Raw genomic sequence first — 17,868 nt, forward strand, 5'->3', positions numbered from 1 at the left:
TCTTATCCATAAATTCAAAGAGTAACTGGATTCCAAACAAGGTCTTTCTGAATTAATAGCCCAAATATTTCACCCTATACTTACTTTCAGATGATTAAGAAGGCATACCTGGATTTCAGACCCACTCCTTGTCAACCTGCCCTACACAGATCTGCCAGATTAGTATTCCTGAAGGGCCACTTTCCTCTTCAATTGATGCACTTTAAACATACACACTATGCTCTAACCAGTTAAGTTCCAAATCCTAAACTTTTTTCCTTTCTACTCCATCTGCTTCACTATTTCCCAACAAATTCTTCAAACTCTATACCAAAATCACATATGCCTCTACCCTACCATATGCATAACCTCTTCCTTACAATCAATACATCTACAACAACAAAACATTTAAGATTCATCCCATGGTACACCTCTTTCCTAAAAATTTCCATAACTACTCAAACTTAGAATTTTTTTTTAATTTCTCTCTGCCCCCGTAATATTGATAGTCATGAACCAATTAACAAGTAATTAAGTGATATACTCAGCATGGTGAGAATCACAAAAGATACTGCTTATATTTTTATTTCAAATCAGTTTACAGGGTTAATCTTGTCATAAAGAATTATAGCAAAGGTGCTGGGGATGTGGCTCAAGCGGTAGCACGCTTGCCTGGCATGCGTGCGGCCAGAGTTCGATCCTCAGCACCACATACAAAGATGTTGTGTCCGCCGAAAAAACTAAAAAATAAATATTAAAAATTCTCTCTCTCTCTCTCTCTCAAAAAAAAAAAAAAGAATTATAGCAAAAACTAGTAAAACAACTCTAGAGCCACAGTACTCAACAGAAAATCATGCCTTGATCAAATATTTCCATAAACTTTGGGGTAAAGTTTGCATAGTACAATAATAAGGAGCAGTTATTTTATAAAGAATTTTGGTTATAGAACCTATTTATACATTAAATTTTTGAGAATTCTACAGAATTTCTGTTCACGTTATATCTGGTCAAATACTGTTAAATTTTCAACAACCAGCTTTCACCCCTTTTCCCTCTCCACCATCCAAAAGCAAATTTGCAGTTTCTGCTCACTTCCATGGTGTGAGCAAGTAAGAGTACCAAGCTGATAATGTGACATCCAGAATTAAGGATGAGATAAGCAACAATGGCCCTCCAGGTAGTAAGAATAGGCTTTGGAACATCATTACTTGTATCTATATATATTCATCATATTAGAAAAGAAAATGGAAAAATGTAATAACTGCTAATTTTAAAACAATAGTATTGCATTTTGCATGAAAGACTTTGGTGTACAAAGCCCTTAACAGTGAGAGTTCTGACTAGTTTGGTAGTTCAATTAGTTTTTTTCACCTAGCAATATTTCAAAATGAAGAATTTTAACTTCAGACTTCACTGAAAAGTCTGTACTATCTCATATTTGTGTACACTTTATGTGTTTATAAATACATATGTATGCATATAATATTTCCCCCAATTGAATCACTCAAAGTGCTAAGAATATCAAAGAAAGAAAGCTAATTACAAAGTAAGAGCTTCTTCACTTTTAGGAAAGAAAATTCTATGCAGTGAAAAACTTTATGAAGCTAAGACATGAATCTTCACTGAGCTGGACAAAATACTCAATTAAGCATAAAAAACACAATTATGTTCTACATTTTTGTAGACAATTGCATCATATATACAAGATAAGTCAGAGTTACATATTCACTGATATCAAAAATGGCTGCTATCAAAATGCAATTATGTTTAATTTTGAAATATGAAACTTAAAAACAATATTTTAGCAATGTTGAATTCTTTAAAATTTTATTACATAATTAATAGTATAAGCAGGTAAATTGTACAAGAAAAAAATCATTAAAATTTATGAAACCATAATAAATAGTGATTTTATCTAAGACAGTATCTGTGTAACAGTAAGTACTGTTTTCCCTGACACTGAAGGTATTGCTTCAGCATGACACTCTTTCACTTTTAAACTATCATTGTTAAGCAAGTTCTGTACCTTTTTCTTTCCTTAAGCTTAGGCTAGAATTACTTTTCTCAAAGAAATGAAATAGGATAGCCATTGCATAAACCAGTCTAATCTCCCTAGCTACATTAAACTATTATTTCAAACTACTTGTATTCTTTTCCACATATTATCTTCTTATTGAATTGAATCCCTATCATGATCACTTTGGCAACAATGGAATATATTAATTTAAAGTATATTATTATAAATCTATGATAAGAACACTGAATATTTTTTAAGCGGAAGGCCCCAAAGTATCAAAGGTAATCAGATTTTTATGTGACTCTACTGTTGCTTTACTTCTAAACAGAAACCATGATTATTTTCAGTTCTCTGATATTATCAACAGAAAGTGCTAACACAAACCTGGGCAGTTCAGTCACTTCTTGCTCTAATTTTTTAAATAAAAAAGATTTTAGAAAAGAGGCTAAGTCTCAATATGCTTAATAAAATAACTAAACTTATTCTATTCTTCAAATTCTACCCTGGTCAGGGTGGTATTTCACCTGTTAGTGTATATTTTCCTGACCTTATACTCTGAAAAGGTTCTGGCCCACAATCTGAATCTGTGAATAAGAGAAGGGTCACTTTACACATTTATGCTAAAGAATTCCTAACCCTGATCAATACTGAAATGATTTAATAAAGAGCATAACATCTCTTTGAAAACAATTTTGATTATTTTTTATTAAGTACAGTTCCATGTTACTATTTTCAGTTGCTACCCTCTCCTCTAAAACCCTTCTCACATCCTATACAAGGAATGAGCCTGAAAGATAAAAATGACAATGTTAGCTACCAGTTTTTTAATTCTGGATTGCCACACTAAGCTATCTTCATCTATCTTATTTTACATTTTACTTTCTTTCATTTTAAGACCCTATTGAGGTAATATTTAAAATCTGAGATAAAAGTAGTTAAGGAACTTACTTAGCATAATTAGCTAGTAATGACAAAACAGGATTTGAATTCAGTTCTTATTCAACAGACTAGAACTCACTTTTGTTCCCAGCAATTCTGTAAGCCACTTTATATCTTTCAACATGCAACAGATATGTTAAGCTAAAAATATGGATGACAATTTCTGCAAATAGAATTGGCATGTTATGTCTTCTATAGCATAGTTTGGGTCTCTGTGAAATTTTTACAGTTCCATTAAAGTACTACAATAACTTTCTCTTAATATTCTTAGTCCTACAAAAATCCGTATTTAAGATCAGTTGAGGGAGATAATTTTCCACAAATTTGCTTCATACTGAACCTGTTTGTATCTCTAAGAGTAATCTATTGACTTAATACTCAATAAACTGACCTATAGTACCACCTGGCCATATTTCATGATGTAGAAGATAGGGATAAAGTTATGAATCATTAGAATGTGTATCAAGTCAAGCTCCTTAACTGCTAAACTATAATACAGAATTAGTAGGCAGGTCAGTTCCATAGAGTGCTATATACTAACTATGTAACATACTATGTAACAAAGTAAGCAGAAACATCATTGAAGGTAACAAAAGCCAGATTAACAAATTTTTTTTCCAGAAAAGTAGACAATTCACTTTCATAAGAGTGATACTAAATTTCAAGCATTAAACTCTTGTGGTTCTACTGGATTACTGAGAGAGAAAAGAATATTAAAATACTTCAGAAATTAATAAGCCAGAGGTAAAACTTCGAAATGTTTTGAGTTATGCCTACTAAAGATGGTATTTACATTGAATTAAAGCACTCATCACGTAGCAGAGGGGGAAAAAAGGCTTCTTTGATGAAGTCATGGTGATCTCTGGATCTATGATGCCTCATAATAGATCCTCATGATGACAGATAATAGTAGTGTAATATTAGGTGGATGTATTAAAATATCTCAATGAGAAAATGCCAATGTGGGGTAAGCTATTATTATATGAGTGTAAAGGCACATTTCACTTAATCACTGATAAACATTCCTACCTAAAGCAAATTTACTGTTTTAAAAAGAGCTTATATTACCATTTACTTGTTCCATGCCATGAACTTGCTTAAGAGGTTGATTTTACCTTTAGCTGAAGCTGTGTATTTTTTAATCTGTTTAGGGCAGCTGTCAAGTAATCAGAGTAAGCAGTACCATTTTAATAAGGAAGTAAGAAATATAATAGGTCACAAATACCTAATTTCTGCTCTTAACTGTAATTGCCAGCCTTTACTGTAACTGCCACTTTAACAATCTTTTCCAAATGCTGACACAAAAGATGAACAAATCAAGAGTATTAGCATGTGTGTATATTTACAGCTTATTGCTGTCAAAGGCTGTAGTTCTACTCCCTATTCCAGTGGTTCCACGGGATCTGTTTCTTTTGGTGGAAACATCCTGTTTCAGGATATGAATGTATCTGAATTACTCTCCTTTTCTGGGTTACATTAACACACACATACTAAAGGCTCCAAAGGGGAAATGCTAACAAAATTATAGCACAATTTTATACCTTTCGAAATGTAATAATACTTTTACTGCCATTGTGAAAGACTGTACATCTTACCACTTTAGTCTCTTCATTGATAAATTCTCTACTCCCTTAGTCATTAGTATATAATTTTAAAATATATATACAGTTCACATAGACAGTTTTCTTAGATAAATTTTAAAAGGTTTTATAATCATTCATTTTATGTAAACATCAACTAAAATCACATGTATAAAACTACAGGGAGTTGCAGAAAAATAAAAATAGAGGATCTTAGAGAAGCATAATATAATGCTTTTTATTTTTAAAAAGTACATTATGATTATTTTAATCATAGTGCAATTTTCAGCTTATGATAAACTGTTGAAAATAATAACCCTTTTAACTTTTTGTTGTTTTATTTTTAATTTTGAACATATTATTTACCAATGGCTCTTTAAATTTGGTCCTATTATTTCTATTTTAATATCAGAAGTTCTATGCACAAACCATAGTTTTAAAAGAAGTTTGTCCATTTTTTAAAAGCTAAATATCCCCAAATCAAACTAGCTTACTGTGAAAAGAAAACCATGACAACTGTTTGTACCTCTTGCTTTATTATTACATCCGGCCTGGTCACTCTTAGAAATTCAATCTATTATGGTTGCTAGGAGTCTGTTGCTGTGCAACCTAAAAGGGTATGCTGTGCTTTCAAGCTTCGGAGTGCTAATAAACCTGTAGGTTTCCTTCTATGGGGCTGACCAGTATGTTTAACGGGCTTAATACTTTCCAAGAGTGATCGGCCCACAATTCTAGACACATCCTATTAAAACCAAGTCACACTGAGAGATTTCTAACAAAGGAACAAAATGCTAAACATAAACAAATATTCAAAACGTACCCTCAGAATCCCTACCTAATTTGGTAAAACAAACAAAGACTGGATTATGATCTACATTTCAATTATACCACCTACCATCCCCAAGTTTTTTATTTCTAAACAGTCCCCTAAAAGGTTATAATTGACATAAATAACTGATATAAATGAATGAGGCAAGTTTCAGGGGTGGGGGAACTTGTAGGACAAAATACTTCTAACTTAAAAAAAAACTACTGTATTTCTATAAACAATAGAAAATAAACTTAGGAATCTAGAAGTTACAAAATTAGTATAAATGAGACTATTGAAAAAGTGAAGAAATTCATTTTATTTTAAAAAATGACAATTTAAGCTTTTTAAAAATCCCATTTAATCAGTAGTGATTTCATATTAGATCTAAGCCTAGTCTATCCTATGCACAGTTGATAATTTTAAACATTTAAAAAGTTACATCAATTTGTTAATAGTAGACAGCATTACCAAAATATAAATGAGAAGAATAGTGTCTATCAATAAAATACTTCTAACCAAATTGTATAAAACAGAATTTGGACAGTAGCAGAGGTTAAAGGAGGACAGCTAACTCCTCTCTAAAAATAAGAAACTGCATTGACTTACTTGCTTGTAATTGACTGGCCTTTTTCACAAAGTATTTTAAGAAAAAGATGAAGCTGTCATACCATAAAATGACTCTGATCACATAGAAAAACAAAAATAAGTTATTTAGTAATAGATATCCTACAAAAATATATCCAGAACTTTCCAAGGATGTGGTTATATTAATATGCTTGCAAATTTGAAAGTTAAAAATAAATTTAAAAATAAGAAAAAAAGACATTTTCCCCATATTTCTAGCAACCCTGAGCACCTCTACCTATTTACTCGGAGCTGGGAACACTTTTTAATCTGCCAAGTGCACTAGCTTATTCTTTTTTAAAGAGCCATGTTAATCTGTCCTTCAATGGTTGTTTTTATTTCTTCTCTTTATACACCATAGAAGTAAAGGAAATTATTTCTCTAAAACTTCCCAGAAGCAACAAACAGAGGAATGTGGAACAACTATCCAAAATGAAAGACAAAGAATTCTATAATAAAGGAGAGCTGAAGCAGGTTGAGAGGTGCAAAGACAACATCTGACCAAAGAACTCAGGCTGTAACATGAAGAGAATGGGTTGGCTAATAAAGTTTAGAACTAAAACAGTCCATAAGTAAAGAGATGCAGACAGAGTAACGGGAAGGAAAAAAATGATAGCGATAAGAACACATTAGAAAGAAAACTGAAAGAGGAATTGCAGAAACACAAGGATTTATTTTACAGGTGTGAAGGAAAAGGAGAATTCTATGAAAATTTGTATTCAATCATTATATATTTGCCAAGCCAATTTTACTTCCAAAGAAAGCATCCAACAACTCAGAAAATTCGTTTTTAAAAGACTCAGTGATATACAGAGCTGGGGATACAGCATACTCAAGGCCCTAAATTCAATACCCAGTTTAAAAAAAAAAAAAAAAAAAGATTCAGTGAAGTCAGTAAACAAATTAGGATGTAAAAAAGCAATTGATCATTTAGAGTACACTTAACTTTACGAAGTAATCTGAATACTTTGTAACAATTAATTATAATTTTGATTTCCCCCTCCCCAAACAAGACCAAAACATTAAAACATCACACACACAGAGGTAAAAAGAATTATTAAAGTCAAATTTGACTTATAAGTATATTATTCCCAGAACACTGTCAGACAAATGTGTTAACTTCCAAAGTAGTTATTTAATGCTTGGTCAATTACTAGTCAAAGACATTACAAATAATTCTGGTCTGACCTAAAACAATCAAAGTTCTAAACACTTAGGATCCTTGCTGGCGTGGAAATAAAAGGAACAGATATAGATATCCAATACCAGAAGTGTTGTTGGAAAGTGACCTCTGATATCCATCAGGTCCTTGCTTCCTCAAAGCTACAAAACTGCAATGTAATTATAAAGCATGCCATAATTAAGGGAAACTATACAATATTCAGTGACAGAGAATAATACATTCAACTTAGCAATTATGCCTCTTTTCAAATTCTAGTTTTCTTGGATTTATAACATCCCATTTGATTCATCACCATGTATAGTACCCTTAATTAAAAAAAAAAAAAAAAAAAAGCAAAAACCCTCAATGAAGCCTGCTAAAAAAGAAGTGAATTCTGATTTTTTTAAATTTCATGAACTTAAGAATTATAAGTTCTTTGGTATATCACATAATTAGGGTTGCTAACCAATGACACAGGTTAGAACTCCTTATGACTATACTTAATTCTATCTTTTTATCATATTAAAATGATTGTCATTAATACTTTTTTTCCTTTCTTCTGACACAATATTTCCTTATTTTGTTATTTCATATTATTTTTCAGAATTTGTCCACTAAAGGTCTTTAAAAATTTATAAGAGGACAGTCAGGCATACTGAGACATGCCTGTGGTTCTAGCGATGAAGAAGGCTGAGGCAGAAGGATTGCAAATTGGAGGGCAGCCTCAGCAACTTACTGAGGCCTGCAGCAATTTAGGGAAACCCTGCCTCAAAATAAAAAGTAAAAAAGGGCTGGGGATGTGACTCAGTGGTAAGTGTCCCCAAGTTAAATCCATAGTACAAATAAAAAAGAAATTTATAAGAAGAATGATATGAAGTATAATTGTCAAATAAAAATACTGAGAATTTTTTAAATAAAAACACTTTCACTTTTCAACTACTATTATTCATTTTTATACATTCAAAACTTTTTAAAATGGTATTGGAGCAATAGATTTTTTTTAAATAAATAACTGAAGAAACTAAAATGGCATCCTGAAGTGCATCATACAAATCCAAGAGATCATTTCATTGTGCATCACATTTCAAGTGACAAAAAAGACAACCTCAGATATCTCACAGTTTTCTTGGAAGAAAAACATATAGGAAATGTTTAGAAAGCATTAAAAAAAAACACATTAATAAAAAAGTAAATGTAACTTTATAAACATTAGCAAATGGTCTTTGTGGAATCTATATTAAATTTGAAAAATTCTATTTAATTCCAACTAAAAATCTAGGACCAGAAATACCAAAGTTCACAATTCAAAATTTTAAATGATAGTTGGTTAAAAAAACCAATAAACAGGAGATGGGGCTGTGGCTCAATGGTAGAGTGCTTGCCTAGCATGTGTGAGGCACTGGGTTCGATTCACACATCTGAATAAAGTAAAGGTCCATTGACAACTAAAAGAGAAAACATTTTTAAAAAACAATAAACACTTATTATTTTCATGATTTCTTTTCATCCACCCTCTATCCACCAGGGAGGTGACACAACATGTAAGGCAGGGCAATAGACTTGACAATCTAACCCTGACTCACTGTGCTAAAGCTCCTTTCCAAAGGTAAAAAGTGAGGGGAAAAATAATCAGATAGGTGGGAAGTAAAGGAATCTGAAAAAAGATAACCGTGAGCTATTAATTATGAAAGCAGAGTGACTGATAAATAGGAATTCACATTTCATAATTTTATTGTACTGCTCTATTATTGTATTATGTTTAAATTTTTCCTTAACAAAAAAGTTGGGGGTAGCTGGGCCTGAGGACATAGCTCAGTGCTGTGTTTGCCTAGCTATTCATGGAGCCCTGAGTTCAATACCCAGCACCGCAAAAAGAATTTATTTGTGAATATGAATATGTATTTGTGTGTGTATGTGTGTGTGTATATACATACATATATATACACACATTTATATATGGGGGAAAAACATAAGAGTAAACTCAAATCTTATACCTTATGTATTTTTTCATAAACATGGTAGTGGTACAAGTGGTAATACTAAATTTGGCTTCTTTAATTAATTACTTATTTCTTTAGTGTCAGTAATAATCCGGTACTCATGTTCAATAGTCTGGCCCAGAGGTTGCTAAAATATGTGCACAGCTGACTCACCTGGGCATATTTGCAATTATAGTCACTGAACTAGCCTTTAACAATGGAAACCATGATTAAATATATACATACGTATATACATCATATATATATTTATACACACACGCACACGTAAATATATGAAATTACATACAAACAGAGAAAGGTTTTTTCTTGTTTTAGGATTCCAGAGAATTTTCTACTTCTTTAAGCATGTTAAAACAAATATTAATATTAATTATATTTGTACTATTTTTCAAGTTTTCCATAGAGTACAATAACTTCAAATGTGAAACTATGCAGTTCACAATAGATGACAGGCAAATAATACTGAATATTTGATGCTGAACTGAAATAGAAAATATGATTTTGACATTAGCACAATGACAATCCCAAAATATCACCATAACAATCTATTTGTCAAAATAACAACTCAAGACAATTTGTCTCCATTAGTTTTTATTTATTTAAATAACCCCTCATTTGTCTTTTTGCATATGTAAAATTTTATAAATTAAATTCATTTTCATTAAATTTATTTGTAAAATTACAAAATTTATTTATAATCATTAAATTGTGAGTAAAGATACTAGATAATGATACCTATTATCTATATAAACAATTCTACTTTCACATTTTATAAGACATGAAAGAGAATCATTATCATAGAAACTATCATATGCAAAGTTGCTGTTCCAGTTAAGATTAGCCAATCTGGGGATTAACTAATCAAACTGCATTCCAGCAAATTCTAATTTCTATATATCCACTTTCATTTTTACATTTAATACTTCATGTGTAAATTCTGTTCAAATTTTTAAGGTATATTTATAATTTTGTAACTGGCACAACTGGTTTATTGTACATTTGGGTTGTTTCTACCTCTTGGTTATTTATAAATACTGTTGCTAAGAATGTGTTATATAAGTATCTGAGCTTCTGATTCAATGATTTGGGGTATATAAATCCATGGATGAGGTTGTTGAGTCATATGGTAATTCTGTTTTACTTATTGAAAAACTCTTTTCTACAGTAGCTGCATCCTTTATTATTCTCACTAGCAATGTAGAAGGGACTCAGTTTCTCCACATTTTCACCAACACTTGTTTTGTTCCTACTTCATGACTAATATAGTAGGAAGGCATCAATCAAAAGCATTAATATAATAAATATTTGAAGAAATTACCAAAAACTTACCTTCTTCATTTCTTTGTTCAAATGTTACCTTCTCTGTAAGGTCTTCTTAATCACCCTACTTAATACTGCAATTTCTCTACCCCATCATCTATCTTCTCTATCCTTCTTATTTCTCTCTTTAGCATTTATAACCATCTATATATACTATATGTCTATTCATTTTGTTTCTCATCCCCAAAATATCCGAATGTTAGCTTCTCAGGTGAGAGGCCCGATCAGTTTTGTTCACTGACAAATCTTCTATGGCAGCTCACTTCTTAGCCCATATTGTAATGTACCAGTATTTGCCTAAATTAATATAAAAAGTGAAATAAGCAGATAACTTAAATTTCTGTTACAGAAATTGAAAGGCACCCCTTGGGTCTAGAAAAAGTTAAAATGACATTGTAACTGATAATAAACTCGGTATCTTATGAGATGGTACGTGATAAAAATACACTGATTAAAGAGGGTTGGATGGGTATAGATTTATAACATATTTCATTTGGTTGCCTGTTTACTATTCCACATGTTCCCATGTTCTATTATTAGTGATATAGTAGCTACTGAATGTATTTTTCTTTTAAAACTTGATTAATCCTTCACTTTTATTTTGACATAGTTTGGCACTTTTTTATTTATTTGTAACATCTTTTATATGTGAAGAATGTTTTTCCTTTGGCCTTATGACAAGTGTTTTTAGTCTAGATTTTTCTTTTCATAGAATTTGGCATTTTGTATGTGGTCAAATTGATTTCTTTCTCTATAACTTCTGCTGTTTGCAGCATGCTGTGCCTATCCTAGGTTGCTATAAATATTAATTCCTTCTAAAAATTTTACAATAAAATATTAAAAGGGCTATATGGATTTATGAATGAGTTTTATATAAAAATGAAGGTTTACCAAAATAAATTCTCTAGTAGACATCAAAGCAGATAACCCTATATTTCCATTGTTCAACCTTAATTGAAATATCTCAAATGCAACAACACATCTGATTATTGCAGACTTTTTTTTCCTACAGAAATTTTTTCAGTTTCCTAAATTATTATTATTATTATTTAAATCAACTGCCTTGGTACAACCCTGGAACTCAAGTTGTGATGTTGCACTTTTAACATCCCTGTGGGCATAGTGAAATTAAGCAACAAAGGAGAAACATGAAAGGTCTGAGGTATTCAACATAGTCCACTAAAAAGCAAAGTTCCCTTTGGATTGGGCAAAGGGGTGGGGGGGGCGTAGGGAGGGGACATGGGGGTAGGAAAGGTGGTTGAATGAGAACATCATTACACTAGGTACATGTATAATTTCACAACTAAGGCAACTCTACACTATGTACAAGCAGAGAAATGAAAAGTTGTGCTCCATTTGTGTAAATGAAATAAAATGCATTCTGCTGACATGTAGAACTAATTAGAAAAAAAATTTAAAGTTATTATTAAAAAAATGAAAAAAGAAAAAAAGCAAAATTCCAATAACACCCCTGTGTTTTTCCTATTGTAAGCAGCATTAGGAAATTCTGCCACAACTAAAATTGAAGGTACTTGATTTAATAAACTATTCCCCAAAACTTATCAAACAAAGAAATTAGTTTTCTTAAACACTAAATAAAACCCAAGCAAATATAAAATTTCAGATAGATAGGTGAAATGCATATATAGAGAGTGAGGTTACAAAATGTCACTTGAAAAGGTCAGAAGAGACCTAAAGTCAGCCAAAAGCTACTGCTCACTAGAAGACCCTGTATTTGATGAAATATCCAAAATTCATTAATTCACACCACTTAATATGTTTTGAACAAAAGAAAGCAAATAAACCCAATGGAAGTAATAAAATTGCCTTGCTATAATGATCACTATTTTTTTAAAAAAATGGCAAATTTATAGTTAAATGGGTTTTGCTTAATCGACAAATATCCATTGTGGATTTCCTTCTATCAGAAAAGGACCTTGAGTCTCTGACTGAATTTAAAACTCTATTATGTAATCTTCTGCCCTTAAGAAGCTTATAAACAATTTGAAAAGATTAAATATTTGCAAATAAACAAAAATCTAATCAAATTCCCAAGCCCATAGCAGGTATGCTAAGAAGTTAAGAAACTCATTTTAAGTGACCCATCAAGTTAAGGATCACTTTAACTCTCCACTGCTTTCACAGAGAAGATTGCAGGGCCTCAGGCATGTTAAGCCAGAGCTCTTCCACCCAGCCCTAAATCTAACTTTAAAAGAAAGGAGTTTAAGTAGGGTAGAAAACATGTTCTCAGTAAAATAAAAGGATGAGAACCTCAGGCAAGGTGGTATGCCACTATAATCCTAGCTATCAGAGACTGAAGCAGGAGGATCTCAAATTCAAGGTCAGCCTGGACAATTTAGGAGACCCTCTCTGAAAGCAAAAAATAAAAAGGAATAGGGATGTAGCTCAGTAGTAGAATGCTTGTCTAGCATGCAGGACCCCCGATTCAATTACCACCACAACAACAAAAAGGTAAGAACCAAATTTTAGACAAAATAAATGACAAGGCATAATTCAGGAAACCATACGAGCTATGAAGAGCAATGATCATTTATTGAGCACACATGTGTCAGGCAGTGTTTTTTTGCCTACAGTATATAATTTGATCTTCAAAACATTAAAGTTTTATTTTATTAATCTTACTTCATGGAGTTTAAGTAATCTGCTCAAGGTTAAACTACTAGGAAGTAGCAGAGCTGAAATTCAAATTCAGGTGTTGTTCATTTCAGAGTTTAGCCTCTTAACTAATACACAATACCATAAACCATGCTTGTCAGGAAAGGGAAGTTACGGAGTAGAATGATAAAAGTTTGAAAATGGACATGAGACCATAACCTTCCAAACAGCAAAGTCAAGTCGTTTTATGGCACATCATGGCACTGAATATTTCTTAAACAATTCTGACAAATAGGCCATGAAGAATTCTGAGAGTCTGATCCAGTGAAACAAGACTCTTGACCTATTTGTAAAAATCCAAAGAAACTCTTTTATGAAGGATTCTATTAAGCCATATTTTTTGAAAGTTTAAGCAAAAATTATTCAAATTTGTAAATTCATATAGTAAGAACACATTCCCTATTTGAGATTTTTCCTCTTTATGTCCAAAATAAATAACAATTTAGTATTTATTCTAACAATTTAATCTCTAAATCCAAACCTCAATTTAAGACTTTAAAGTATTTTAACACTTTCTGGTCATGTGAATTATGCTTTCAATACATGCATTTTCTGATCTATTTTATGGGCCAGCACACTTATCAGCAAATCAGAAATACAGTTAAATCAAAAAGTAAGTTACTTAGATCCCTTCCCCCTTAAAAAAAAAAAAAAAAGTTTTTCTTCACAAACCAAAAGCAAAAGCAATGTAATACAGTATATACTGTCTACTAATGTATATCAAATAACATTACATTTTTCTAAAACTATAAATAAGAAAGTTTTAGGCAAAAATGCAAGAACTAACTAATATTTCATCACATCTTTGTTTATCATACCTCCTTTTTTTATTGAAGTGAGGATAAATCCAATGGGAACAGTTTTACAAGAAGGCTTGTCTGTGGGGATTTGCCTTGTTAAGAGCAAATGACAAATGGTTTCCCCCATAGGAAACCTACTCTTGTTTTATATAAATGTATCCTTTCAGATTTGGTACCACAAATGAGACTGCAAAAAAAACATCAGATTCTGTTTGAAAGTTCCATTGTCATTGTTTTGGTGTCTCTTAGATGGCTTGTTTCAAATAATTAACAATGTCAACACTCAAATTGTTCATCTTTATCACAGAAAGGATATCAAAACTAAGTTAAAGTCTAGGCTCACTGATTTACTTTAAATTCTAAAATAGAGAAAAGTAAAACTATATCTTGGTTCTTACTTATTCTTATCACAGTCTCATACTATTATCAGTGAACAAGATATCTTTCTAAAAATTCAGATTAAGAAAATAAAGAGTCATATAACAGCATGGCTGCTGGTATTGCTTCTAATTGCTGTGGAATGAAGGGCAGCCCATTCACATGTTCATTCTGCTGGAGCACTCAAGAGTGCAGCAACACCTTTAAAGCCCAACAGGGCAAGCCTCAGCTTGTCCTACCTCTATGAGCTGCCAGTACTTTGCTTTTATTCCACGAGTAAATGACCTACAGGAACAAATGTTTCCATATTTAAAATTAATAAATGGATTGTTATAACAATCTTCAGAATGTTTAGAATAACCTTTGTCTTTATCAAAGAAGTGAAAAAAGGGGCTGGGAAAGTAACTCAGTGGTAGAGCCGATGCTTACCATGGGTAAGGCCCTGGGTTCAACCTCCACCACAAAAGGAAGAAAGGAGTAAGGAGGGAAAGGAAGGAAGGAGGAAAGGGGGGCAGAAAGAGTAAAGAGGTACATGTCAACCTGATAATTACTTATACTAATACATCAGTTATGTATACATCATTAATATCCAGTAAGGGAAAATACAAATAACAAGAATTTTTTAAAAAATCTTTAATTTTCTAGAAAAATTATGAAGAAAGTTATAGATAAAATAACAAATATTCTGAGTACTAAATGCTAAGCAGAGTTTACACTAACTAAAAGACAAGGATATTTGTCAGAGTGAGGAATGAGGAGTCTGGGGTTCAACAGCCTCAGCTCTGATAATATATATGTAACATTTATCAGAGTCACTTAACCTCAAGTCACTTAACCTCAGTTTTCTTATGTAAATAAGTAGAAGGTAGGCAGGAGTAACTAAACAATCTCCAGAGTCCATCCAACTTAAAAACTCTGATGCTAAAATAAAATCCTAATTATGTCTCTATTGAAATCCTATATATTTGTGCCATTTAAAAGCATGTGTAACTCTACTAAGGAACCATTTCACTTGTCTAATCTCTACTATAGCCCTCTGGCTGTTTCTTTTGGTCTGCTATGCTGGGCCAGACATAGTAGAGGGACAAAGGAAAATGGCAATAGAATAGTTTAGCAGAGACAGGAAGAAAGGCTGAAATTGAGTCCTTGAGGAATGAAGACAGTCAATAAAGGGGGTTTGAGGTTCCAGCTTCAAAAGCTTGGCTACTATGCAAACAGAGGCAAAAATTCTAAAACATAGGTCAATGCTTGGATAAAGCTCTTTTACATATAGAGATGGTCTTCTTCCTAATAAGACTATTAAACTTTGTTTGCTGTTAAGAAATTGCTATTATAGAATAAATAGATCAATATTCTCACATTGGAAATGTGAGAATTGTTATCACATAACATAAAGTATTATATTTATCTTAATGACATCACAAATTTAAATACACTGGCAGTTATATTTTAAAAGAAAATGATCTTTAAATGCTAGAATAAAAATTGCCTGTGGTTTGTTCTTCTTTGTTTATTCTTGGCATTTTTGGTACTGGGGATTAAACCCACGGGAGCTTAGCCACAGAGCCACATTCTCATTCCTTTTCATTTTTTGAGACACGGACTCGCTAAGTTAATGAGGCCACTTCTGAACTTGTATACTCCTTCCTCAGTCTCCCATGTCACTGGAACTACAGGCGATTCCACTGAGCCTGGTACCTTTGCTTTCATTAATACTACATGAAACATAAAATAATAAAATGCCAAATAAAATTATACTTTGAATTTAAGTATGAGATATCTAAAACCACAGAAAATACTACATGGAATATAAAACAATAAAAAGCCAAATAAGCATGGGCTGGCTTGTGGCTCAGTAGTGAAGCGCTCGCCTAGCACATGTGAGGCATTGGGTTCAATCCTCAGCACCACATAAAAATAAATAAATAATTAAAGTTATGTCCATCTACAACTAGAAAACTATATTTTTTAAAAAGCCAAATAAACAAGTTGCAGTGGCACATGCCTATAATCCTAGCAACTGAGGAAGCTGAGCCAGGAGAATCACAAATTCAAGGCCAGCCTCAGCAAGCTAGCAAGACCCTGTCTCAAAATAAAAAACAAGAAGAACTGGAGATGTAGCTCAGTGGTAAAGCACCCCTAGGTTCCATCCCTGCTACAAAAATAAAAGGAAAGAAAGAAAAAAATAATAACAATTTGATTTTGATTTTAAGTATAAGGAATCTGAAAGCATAGAAAGTTGTTATAATGTTGAAATTGATATTGCATTACATTCATAACAAAATGTACTACAAATATTACTGAAATTAGCATATATATTTAATGATTTTTTTTGCAGGGTTACATTTATGTTTGGTTCAATACTGACTTATTAAACATTGTACTGGTGTTTTCTTCTTATACTACATCTTCCATCTACTTCTGAAAAGCATGAAAATCTAATATCCAGGATCACTTAGCATAGGTATTTCCTAATGGCAAAAAGAATTAAATATAGCCCTTTGAGAAAAGAAATGGTAGTTAGTTATGGGATAAAATCATTTAATTAGAGCATAGTTTTAGTTATTGCACATCACTTTATTATTCAGTCTGGATAGTTATCCTGGAATAGAAATATTTAAGACTGCTACAAAATCTTGTACATTTCTAATGCACACTGGATCACACAGAAATTTAGTAATTAAAGTTATACACAAATTAAAAATAGAGACCTTATTTAATGTATTTATTTTTTCATGCTGTCATTCAGTTTCTAACAATATAATATTTTAAATCAAGAGATTTAGATCTACATTGTGTTGTATATTCAAATGCCATTAATTATTATTTTATTATACACATTAGTTCATTTCATAATAGTTTTCAACATAAACAATGTTTAAGGTGTTTTTTGTTTTTGTTGTTGTTTGCTATAGACTTAGCAAAATTAGAAATGTGCTTCCTTCTATCTGGCCTCAGTACGATAAAAAAAAATTAGGGAATCTCCTCATTACTGAAGATAATAAATAAGAAAATATTAAACAGCTTTCAATGCTATCACAAATTATTAGTACACTAGCCTTTGTGTGTCTCTTCCTTTATATTCTACTATAAACAACTTAAAATATGTCCCACTAACTGAGCAGCTAACTTTGAAGGAACCATACCAGAAGACAGTAGGCTCTTTTCCTTTATCAACTTACAAAATGATTTTAACTATTTACCCATACCTACCCAAAAAAGTTAAAACAATGACAAACAAAAGATTAATTCCATTTCACATCTGAGAAGTATATCTCAAGACAGTTTTCTTTCTGCATCCTGCAAACAAGAGCTTCTGTCTGTGCTTGCTACTTTTTTATCACATTTCAAAACCAGGAGGCTGAAATTACTAAACAAAAGACTTAACCAGCAAGTGAAAACAACCTTCCTAATTTAATGCTGAAACAATATGAAGATAATCACTTTTAAATATTTTGCCCTCAACATAAGCATTAATTTAAGTCTACATTGAATCTGTTCTTAACATAAGATTTAAAAATTTTCAAAGCAACACAGAATTCAAGAAGGGTTCAAGTTTATGTCAATAAACAAATATTTCAA

This window comes from Marmota monax, unplaced genomic scaffold (genome assembly GCF_021218885.2).
Source record: "Marmota monax isolate L192 unplaced genomic scaffold, Marmota_monax_Labrador192_F-V1.1 WCK01_AAM20220418_F8-fsc00277, whole genome shotgun sequence".
NCBI lineage: Eukaryota > Metazoa > Chordata > Mammalia > Rodentia > Sciuridae > Marmota > Marmota monax.